At 33.5% G+C, this 12,053-nt stretch overlaps 1 protein-coding gene and 1 pseudogene across 5 annotated transcripts in view; one reads left to right on the forward strand and one right to left on the reverse strand.

Moving 5' to 3' along the window:
* TMCC1 (transmembrane and coiled-coil domain family 1) overlaps positions 1-12,053 on the reverse strand; it is a 185,180-nt gene that overhangs the window by 146,215 nt on the left and 26,912 nt on the right. The window lies entirely within an intron of this gene.
* LOC120622649 (uncharacterized) lies at positions 857-975 on the forward strand (annotated as a pseudogene).

A 12,053-nucleotide genomic window follows, 5' to 3' on the forward strand; every position in this document is an offset into this window, starting at 1 on the left:
AAACCAGAAAATAACAAATGCTGGTGAAAATGTGGAGAAACTGGAACCCTTGTACACTAATGGTGGGAATGTAAAACAGTATAGCTACTGTGGAAAATAGTATGGCAGCTCCTTAAAACATTAAAATTAGAATTACCATATGATCCAGCAATTCTACTTCTAGGTATACACCCAAAAGAACTGAAAGCAGAGTCTTGAAGAGATATCTGTACACCCGTAGTGTTAACAGCGTTATTCACAATAGCTAAAGCATGGAAGCAACCGAAGTATCCACTGACCAATGAATGGATAAGCAAAATGCAATATATACATACATAATCATGGAATATTATTTGGCCTTAAAAAGGAAGAAAATTCTGACACATACTACAACATAGATGAATCTTGAGGACATCATGCTAAGTGAAATAAGCCAATCACAAACACAAACGCTGTATGATTCCATTTATACAAGGTACTTAAAGTAGTCAAAATCATAAACAGTAAGTAGAATGATTACCAGGGGAAATGGGGAGTGACTATTTAACGGATATAGTGTTTCAGTTTTGCAGATGCAGAGTTCTCAAGATGGATGGTGGTTAACAATTGTCATGATATGAATGTACTTAAAACCACTGAACTGTCCAATTAAAATGATTAACATAGTAAATTTTATGTCTATTTTACCACCATAAAAATCAATTTGTTTTTAAAAAAAAATTGAAAAACCCAAGTCTCCTGTCTCCCACAGTCCAGTGCACTTACCACTATACAACACTCACAGCCTGTGAGTCAAAAAAGCAAACATGAACAACAGCTTTAAGAAGCATTGTACTTTCTGCCTCACATTAAAAACACGCAATAAATTTGAGACCAGGTCTACGGCCATGCTACCCTGAACAAGCCCAATGCCATCTGATCTCAGAAGCTACGCAGGCTCGGGCCTAGTTAGTACTTGGATGGGAGACCACCTAGGAAGACCAGGTGCTGTAGGCGTAAAAATAAATAAATAAATAAATAAGGGATTGTAAGCTGACATGGTCCTTGCAATCTGTGAGGTCAACCATGGGTTGTCTCACCTAAAAAATAATGAATGAATGAATTCATTCATTCATTTGAGACCAGGCAGACGCATTTACAAATATAAATGCCCTGAAATAGGAAGATAGCTTATGTTTTCAAGGAACAACAAAAATACCAGGATAGTCTTTGATAATGTAGAGTATATAAGCAAAAGAAAAGAATAAAAGAGTTCAAGAAAACATTCAGTCTAAAATTCAGTATGTACACTTAGGTATTTTCAAATACACTATGTCAAATTATATACTTATGGCACTGGATACAAAGCTCACACTACCACATAGTGTGCAGTTAACAGTAACAGAGATTTACTCAAGTTAGGAACAGGTTCTTTCAAAAAGCCTAATATCTGAAAGCAGAAATAGACAGTCTTCCAAGACAAAGATAAAATGCATATTTGAAAAAAAGTTCTCACTAGACAGGCTGATTCTACAAACACACCCAAAGTGGGAATAACCAGAAAAAAGAATGAGGGAGAGCCTGGCTATACCAGATATTGAAAGCTATTATAAAGTTTCAATAATTAAAATAATGTGGTACTAGTACATAACTAGAAAGAAAATAAAACAAAATTTTAAATTCAGAAATATACTCAATACATTGGGAATTTAATATATGATAAATGTGGCATCTCATAACACTGGGGAAAATAATTACTCAGTACAGTTGGGGACACCAAGAAACTATCTAGAAAAATAAAGGTGAATCCATATCTTATACCACACATAAGGATAAATTATAAATAGATCAAATATTTAAATGTGATGTGAAAATATCCTAAAAGTATTATAAGAAATAGATTTTGTCATCACAAAGTGGGGAAAGACTTTTAAACTGTGATGTATATATTTAAATTATATATAAGTATGTGCATATGTATTTAAGTTTATATATATATACACACACATATATGGTGTGTGTATGCATATATCACGGCAAACAAAACCACCATAAGCAAAGTCAAAAGACAAACTGGGAAGAAATATCATTTTACAAAGAACTAATTTCCTTAATGGAGAAAAAAAGCACAAGAAAGTCATACTACCCAACAGAAATATACAAAGAAAATACAGTTTTATCAAAAATAAAACATAGCTCTTAGTACATAAAAAGATGCTTAATTTCACTCATAAGAAAAATACTACTTAAAACTTCATTGAAATACCATTTTTCACCCAAATTGGAGGGGAAAAAAGTTTGGTAACACTGTTTTGGTGAGGATATGGGAAATAGCACTCTCATACACTACTGATAGGGGTATATAAGATAGCACACTCTATATATGGTAATCTGGCAGTACCTATTAAGATCAAAGTATCTTACTTTTTTTCCCAGAACAAGTCCAAGATTATTCATGGCAGCTATATTTGTTTAAAAAATGGAAACTATAAATGTCTAACAATGGGGATATGGTTGATATGTTTAAATAATATAGTCATTATAAGAACAAGTGATCTATTTAAAGACATATAGAATGATTTCCAAGATATAACACCAAGAGGCAAAATGTAGAATATTTTCTATAGTAGATAAAACATAGCTATTAGTACATAATAGCTATGTTTTCTGTGTAAAAGGTAAAACTGAGGTTGTATATGCATTAAGTATCTTTGAAAGGGTTTATAAAAACCTGGTAACGTTGGTTACTAGGATGGAAAACTAGGATGAGAGGGAGGTATTTTACCACACAATCTTTAGCACTTTTAAAATATAATCTTTCATAATACGAAAACTTTTTCTTTTTTTTTTGCCTTTTTCACTTTCACCTTATAAGGGTAACATAACATGATGTTGTCATTGCTCTTGGGGCTAATGAGATATAAGAATCTACTTGTTTTCTATAAAGAGATTAAAAAGATTGGCAAAAATGTAAAATACTCCCACTCTTCTTGTTAAATATTATTTTAGAAAATGTAGTCTTTATATTAACATGTATTGGCTTTATTATTTTTAAAAGAGGTTTTTAAAAAATCTGTTTTAATTGCTAATACAGTGAATATCAATAGATATAAACCAAATAAAAGCTTTGGGGTCCTCAATAATCTGAGTACAAAGGAAGCCTAACACTAGCTTAAGAACCACTGGCAGAAAGACTGAGGAACTGTCCCTGATTAAAGGAGACTTTAAGGAGACATGACGATTAAGTGCATGTGTGACTCTGCACTGAATCTTAGACTAGGGAAAAAAGTGAGATAATTATCAATATCTGAACAGGATCTACAGATTAAGTAACAGTATTGTACTGATGTTCATTTCGTGATTTTGAAAATTGTAATTAAATGTGAACTTTTGAAACTCTGGGTGAAGAATATGGGAAATTCTTTGTACTAGGTTTGCAACTTTTTTGTAAATCTGAAATTCTTTCAAAATAAAAGTTAAAATTCTTTCAATTAAAAAAATTAATTGATTTAAAAGACTGCTCAAACTAAGTAATGGAGAGGATGTGATGCAACTGGAGCTCCCAGACACTGCTAGTAAGACTGCAAAATGGTACAACCACTTTGGAAAAAGGTATGGCAGTGTAGGAGGCAAAATTATGCTCCCTTCCATGAATATGTTACCTTATATGACAAAAGGGACTTTGCAGATGTGATAGTCAATGATTTTGAGACTGGGAGATTATCCTGCATCAGGTAGGTCCAATGTAATCACAAGGGTCCTTATAAATGAAAGAAGGAGGCAAGAGAGTCAGAGGAAATGAGACAATAGAAGCAGAAGTTGATGTGATGTGATCAGGGCTTTGAAGATGGAAAAGGATCAGGAACCAAGGAGTATGGGCAGACTCTAGAAGCTGGAACAGGAAAGGAAATGAGATTCTCCCCTAGAGTCTCCAAAAGAACAGACTTGCCAAAATCTTGATTTTAGCTTAGTGAAACCCATTTAGATTCTGACCTGCAGAAATATAAGATAATAAATATGTCTTGTTTAAAACTACCAAGTTTGTAGTCATTTGTTACAGCAACAGAAACCTAATATAGCAGTTTCTTTAAAGTTTTAACAAAGACCTATCGCATGTCCTATCTACTCCATTCCGAGGTTTTCACCCAAAAGAAATGAAAACATACACCCGAAGACTTGTACACCCATGTTTATGGCAGCTTTATTTGTAATAGCCCCCAAACTAGAAATACTGAAAACATCCATTAACAGGTAAATGAATAAATAAACCCATACAACAGAATACTGCTCAACAATTAAAAAAAAAAAAAATACATGCAATAACATGGATGAACTTCAAAAGCATTATTCTGAGTGAAAGAGCCAAGCAAAAAGGGTACAGTCTTTATGATTCCATTTATTATATAAAATTATTAATATAGATATATATGTATATATGCATATAAAACTAACCTGTCAAATGTTTGCCTGTGGATGAAACTAGAGGGAAGACTGGATTACAAGAGTTACAAGGGACAAGGCAAAATTTTCCAGGGTGATAATTTCAAAAGTGTACCTACCTGGCCCTCCATACCCACGGGTTGTACATCCTTGAATTCAAACACCAGATCAAAAAGATTGAGGCTGGAAAAATGTTACATTGTTGCTGATGTGTATGTAAAATGTAGTTAGGCCTACTATAGTTGCCTCTGTACTGAACATGTAGACTTTTTTTCTTATTCTTCCCTAAACAATACAGTATAACTACTTAAACAGTATTTACATTATGTTAGGTATTATAAGTAATCTAGAAATGATTTAAAGTATATGGAAGGATGTGTTTATGTTATATGCAAATATTACACCTTTTATATAACCAACTTGAACATCCTTAGATTTGGGGGGTGAGGTGACCTGAAACCAATCTCCCCTGGATACCAAGAAATGACTATATTTATGTCAAAAGTCATTAAATTAAGCACTTCAAATATGTGTAATTTATTACATGTTAATTATGCTTCACTAAAATTGTTTTAAAATTTTTTAATAAAGTGATAAAGAAATAAACATTAGTTTTAAACACCTACATACTCAACACTGAGCCAGGATCTGTGAGACAAACAGGAAAAAAATGCAAGCAGTACAGAATTATAAGAATCAAACAGTCCTGAATTTGAATATCGGTTTCAAAAATTATTAGCAAAGGCAGTCTTGTCTCTGTAACCTTGTCTCATTTTCTATAACAATGGGATAACAATACCTATCTCATATGGTTATTGTAAGGATTAAAATAAATAATATATAACTATTACATCTGCCATTTAGGAAGTACGCAGTTAACGGTAATTATAATACCTTTCTTTTTCTAAATCTGGTGGACTGTATGCTTCTTTATAGGTGAGGCCTATTTAACTATTGATTTACATATATTTCTGACAAGTTTATTTAAATAAAGGGAGGACTATAAGAAGCAGTATACACAAATAAAAGAACTTAGAGCAAAGAAGAAGGAAAAGGTATTATGCCACAGTAAATTGTCCTATTAATTCCCTGCATTATCAAGAACAAATTTTATTATACATAGAATACTATCTTTAAGAGAGTGAAAATTTGTTTCCTACAAGGGTGAAGATGAACAAACATTTCAGAAAAATTACTATTCTAAAATAGTTACTTTCTTTGAAAGTTATTTCCTCAAGTGATAAACTTTACTAATCTGGAAACATCTGTAACTTTAAGCCCCTTCAATAATGAACAAATGAAATATTACTATATAAGACGAAATCGATTTTCTGTAACTCTAAATAATTTACTGTTTGATTCTCAATAATTCTAAAGATATAAATTCCTTCTAAGCTGAAACAAAATGGTGTACTGAAATAGTACATTCTGCTATTATGGCTCACTTGCCTACTAATTGTGGGTCTCTGAGCAAATTATAGTAGGTCCTCGACATTTTATCCAACACTATTTCATTATACCACTGATGAGAAAAAAAAATCAATCAATTCCCAGCCAGGACCATTGCGTGTGGAATTTGCATGTTCGCCCCATGTATTCCAGTTTCTTCCCACATCTCAAAGATGTGCATGTGAGGTTCATCAGAGTATCTAAATTGTTCCAGTCTGAGTGTGGGTGGGTGTGTGAGTGTGTCCTGCAGTAGAAGGGAATCCTGTCCAGCGTGGGTTCCAGCCTTGCGCCCAGAGCTGACAGGATAGGGTAATCAAGACTATGAACTGTAATGAATGGGTTGGAAAGTAATCACCTTACTTGTTTTTATTTATCTTTCTTAAATGTATGTATAGCTCACATTTATTTCAATGTTTAATATTAGTAGTATTTGAGGTCTTTATTTAGAAGTTTGGTGATGTTTTTGTGACCAGAAATATGCCATAAGAACTTAACTCTTGTTTATATCAAATTAGCTTATGATAAAACTGGCTTCATTATCCATCACTTCACTTAAAGTCAAAGTCACAGTTTCCAAGAACCTACCCACGACATTAAGTGAGGACTTACTGTGCTTATCTTGATCTCTGAAGTGTGGATAAAAAATATTTCCCATCCCATAGGGTTATCGTAAAGAATGAGACAATATGCATAAAAAGCAGTTTATACAGTGCCTGGCACAAAGGAAACAGTGTTAGTTGTTATTTTTTTACTATTCTTAAATATTCACCACAAATAGATCATAAAGTAAATTCAATAGAGTAAGATTTAGGAAGGATTATATTTAATACATATACACACACATATATACACACCCACATACAGGTATGTGTCCACATTAGAAAGGATTATATTTAATGCAAAAGTGTAGATACTATTCTAATTAACACTTAGATATTATTTGAAAACTGTTAGTACTTTACTGAAATGTCAGCACATCTTTCCTAAAGACAGATGCAAAATCAGTAAGAAGTCTAAATCTTATAGAAAAAAATATGGATACTACCACCACCACCACCACCACCACCACCACCACCACCACCACCACACCACCACCACCACCACAACCTCAACTCATGTTCCTCTACTTACACTGTTCAAATACAGACTGTCCTATTCCTCTGTCTATCCTTTCACACAATTCAACTAAACAAATGTTTGGGTGCCTTAGAAATATAAGACATTGTAATATCCCAGGGGATCAACAGAAATTAGAAAAGAATCCTACTCCCCCAACCCCATGCTTTCCTAAAACCAGGAGAGCTTATTTTATACCTAACACAGATGTTAACAATATCTACTTAGAAAAATCAAAACAGTATCTACTTAGGCCAGAGTTAAGATATAAATATTTAATTTCATATTCTGTCTTATCATGCCAAATACCTTTAGTGAAAATAATTTGCATCCAAAATACTGGCATTTGTTGCTGAGATGAAGCAAAGGTTTAATCACTAGACAGCATTCACAAAAAATTAAACTAGTAAACCTAAGACCTGTTCAACAGTGGGGTTTCTTGGCATGTATTTTTTTCCTCCCCAGGCAATCTATATAATAATTTTCCAAACTATATACATAACACATTCATTCCCAGGATCACTACTCAGAAGCACATAAATAAACTATTGCACAACCAGAGTTGACCAAACATGTTTTGACAGATCCAGGCCAATCAACTGCAAAGCTTCTGAATATGCACCCCACAGGCCTATCAGCACCAGCCTTTGGCTCTAGCATATGTTCCTTTCCTTCCTGCAGACCTAGTTCTGGCTTTTGAGGAAAGAAAAATAAAGCTGTCGGTTGGATGGATCAAACTTCCAGCAGGATAAATTTCAAAAGGTTGTCACATAAATCAAACAAACATCTGCTCTATAGAAGTGAAGGAAACTTAGTTATAAAAGACAATACAACAAAAATGCAATATATTTTAATATATTTAAAGATCAAAAGAATAAGAAAATATTTAGATATACTACTTTCATCAAATTATAAATCAGCTAGCATAAACAGAGAACAATACAGCTCAAAGCCAAACAATACCATGCAGAAGGATATTTTTAATTTTCTGTCTATGCTGATTCTATTAGATAACATGCTTCTGAGCAATGAAGTCATTTTCGTGTTAACATTGTATAAAATTCTAGAATAAGATTAGAAAGTTTATGGAACAGAAAGAGATTATTAGGTAGGGGAGTAAACTATTAACTGCAAATATTAATAACGCAGCCTTAATTATCTGCCAACACATAGGAGAACAGCACTTCTGGAAAGCATTAAAATTATTGATACAATCAATCATTCATTCAGCAAGTATTACCCAATAACTATACTTCAGTTAAAACTGCAGTATTATACCAACACATATAAACGTTAAAGACAGGAAAAGTACCTATAAGCACACCACTACGGAAAAGCAATCCCCACATGTACATTTACTTATATCTTAAGTACAAAATCATATTAAACTAAACACAATTAGAGGATGTACCTAAATCTAAGCAATAAATTCTCTCCTTTAGTGACATCTCCTTTTGGCTACCACCAGAAGATACTTCAAGTTCTATATATCTAACACCTAATTCATGATCTTCCCCTGCAAAAAAAAAAAAAAAAAAAAAAACAACCTTGTCTTCTTTCTGTATTCCTTTTCTCAGTGAGGGGCACTAAGCTGCTTAAGCCAGAAACTCTCCCCCACTACATATTCTACCCTTCACCAAATTCTGCTGACTATACCTCCTAAATATTCTTGAATTTACTCCTTTCTATCCTTTCCACCAACGCCACTCTAAGTAAGCCATCAGCATCTGTCTGTCACCTGAACTAGACTAGCTTCCTAACCAGTACCCCTGCATTCACTCTGGTACCCTTTCAATCCATTCTCTATCTTACAGTAAGAAGTGTTTTCCTCAAAAAGCAAATATGACCCTCTCCTTTCTTACTTAAAATCCTTTGATGGTTCCTCATTCCTTTCAGAATAAAGGCAAAAACTTCTTAATATGACCTACAAAAACCTGCAAGGGCACCTCCCTCTCAGCCTCAAACCATGTTCCTTCTCTCTCTAGATCTCACTTCCCAGGCCATATTAGCCTTAATTAGGGCTCTCATTTCACCATTTCCCTTCTACCACAGGGCCTCTGCACCTGCTGTTCTTGCTGCCTGGACAACCATCCCTATTCTCTTTGCCAAGTTAACACCTACTCTTCCTTCAAATCATAAATATCATTTCTTTAGAGTGCATTTTCTAACCTGCTCAAATTTCACTAATTTTAGCATCTACCACCACTTATATCATTATACCACCACTGCAGTTGTAATTTAACTTTTAATTTAATATTAATATCTATCTCCTCCACCAGACCACAGGTTCCATGGGGAATGGTATCACATCAGGTTTTGCTCCACATTACATCTCCAAGTTTGATAAAAACTTGCTGCATGAACAAATACAAAAACAACACTCAAGAAGCATGGAACATGGTCCAGACTGCCGAAAAGTCCATATACCGGCAATCACAAAATGTTAAATACTGAGTCAAGTTCCCATCATTGTGATCTTCACTATATTTAATTTCCTTTAACAAGATCACTTTAACAGGGATAATAAAGTTTATTCATCATAGGCCTTCTGATGGCTTCCTATTTACATAAGGAAGCCATCAAAAAGTCAAATTCCAATGAATAATAAAAAATAAAGCAATCTAAATCTGTTTCATTATAGTTTTCATAACAAAATTACTAATTTGTTTTTTACATCTCATTGTAAAGTCCCAAAGTTAAGACAAAGGCAAATCCATGGTTGAAATCTGAATCTCTTACTCAACTTATCTCTAGATGAATTACTGAAAAAAGTCTACCAAAAAATAACATTGAAAGAAGTTAAAATCTCTAGACATTTAAAAAAAAAAAAAAAAGCTCAGTGGGAAAATAAGAAATCAGGGCAATGTTTGGATGAAAAACCTTCTACCATACAAAACAAGAAGAAAGACATCTTCCCCATGAATTCTGGCAAGGACAATTCTCAACCTTATTCACAAAATTCTTGGATAGCTTCCTTGGCCTTAAAAAAACCCACACTATTTCACAGTGACTGAGTAAAGCCTGGGTATGGATATGGTTGCTTAAGGGAATTGCCTATTTTGATGGTAAGCAAACAGCTCTCATTGGTGTTTCAACAATTCTAGGTCATAAAAAAGTGAGTATTTTAATTCATGACAAAATAAAAAGGCAAATGACTGAAAAAATGTAAGACATCAAGTTATAAACAAACAGAGGTTGTACTGTCAGAAATTATTAACAATTTAGGAAAAATAAACATTCCTAGAAAAATTATAAGAATTAAAGAGTAAGAAACATTGTTTCTTCAGATTCCAAAATGGCCAAATGACTTAGTATGAAAATTCAGTAACAAATCTACCTCATTCTTCATTATTAATCTCTTCAAAGTCAACAAGAGCCTGCCAAAGCAAACGATCTATAACAATTATAATTTTATTCTCCTGAAATTGTATTCTCTGCTAAAACAACTGCATCAATACACAGACCTCTCATTTTACAGTTTTTCTCACCTGTATTTTTAAAATTTTGGCATCTACCACCACTTATATGACAGAAAATGAATGAACGAGCAATAAAAAAGTATTAGTGGTCTCATTACATTGCTGGTAGGAATGTAAAATGGTACAGCCATTATGGAAAAGTTTGCAGTTTCTTACAAAATAAAACATACAGTTATTATACATCTCAGCAATCATACTCCTTGGCATTCATCCCAGAGAAATGAAAACATATGTTCACATAAAAACTTGTACATGGATGTCCACAGTAGCATTACTGATAATACCCCAAACTGAAACATATACGTCCCCCAACAAGTGAATGTTTAAACAAACTCATACATCCATAACACGGAATACTACTCAGCCATAAAATGGAAGGAACTATTGATATATTAACAAAATGGATAGATCTCAAAGGCATTATGCTTAGTGAATGAAAAAAAAAAAGCAATCTCAAAAAGTTATATATGATTCTATTTATATAGCATCCTCAAAAATAACAAAACTATAGGGGGAGAACTGATTATTGGTTGCCAGGGGACAGGGACAAGGGAAGGTAGAGATGGGTTCCCCAAGTAAAATAATGTTTTTAATTTGAGTTTTAATTCTGGCTCTGTCTCCAGTGAAATTATCTAATTTTCCCCGTCAACTAGCTGATTTTGCTAAATTAGTAGCAGCTAGTAAGGTAAAACATGTAGATCAGATACTTCCATCTGAGTCATCAAGATAGTCATACAGAAACTCTAAAAAGAGGAGTAAGCGTACAAAGTCTCAGAACTCATAGCAACTCCAATCTTAGCTGACTAAAAGAAAATCTAGCTATCAGTACTAAACATGCGGACTATAGGGGCCAAGAATGGCACACTCATAGTGGGTGTTAGCTAAAAAATAAAATGGACTAAACATTACTGTATTTTCTTGATTCTAGAGCTATCCATGGATTAAAAGACACACCTTTACTTGCATAATAGCTTTTGGAGGGGGAAATACTACCATATTAAATGAACATAATTGCAAAACATTAAAATGCAAATAACATTCCTCTTAGAATTGACAAAACTGGGGATTTATGAAATACCACCAATGTGCCTAACCGACACCTATCATTTGTTCCAGATTTTTCTAACTCAGAATTGGACCAAAACACTACTCCTGGACCTCTACTTATCCCAAAATCTATTGTGCCTTCTAGAGGTAATCAAAGATAAAATTTACAATAACCTATTCTGAAAGTTAACAGAAATAATCTTTTGCAAAAGTGTGGTTAGAAAGGAAGTATGTGAAGTGCAACCATAATAACCCTGAGCTCTACCCAAAAGGCTTCAAAGTATTGCTGTACCAACCACCATAGAATCTGCTAACCTTCAATTTCCTTGTAAGTTACAACAGTACATACACTTATAGTCATTGTGAAGATTAAATATAAAATATTTATAACCTAGTATGCAATAAGTACAACATAAGTATTAGCTTTAAAAAGAAAAACGCTTTTGGGAACTGACAAACACCTAATAGGCAGTGGAGGCAGCATATTGGTTCCCACATACAGCAGGTGTTTCTCATTACCCTGGTACAAAAACCTTAACTTGTATGTGGGAGGTTCTTGCTACT

Source organism: Pteropus medius, unplaced genomic scaffold, assembly GCF_902729225.1.
Source record: "Pteropus medius unplaced genomic scaffold, Ma_sr-lr_union100, whole genome shotgun sequence".
In the NCBI taxonomy this organism is placed as follows: domain Eukaryota; kingdom Metazoa; phylum Chordata; class Mammalia; order Chiroptera; family Pteropodidae; genus Pteropus; species Pteropus medius.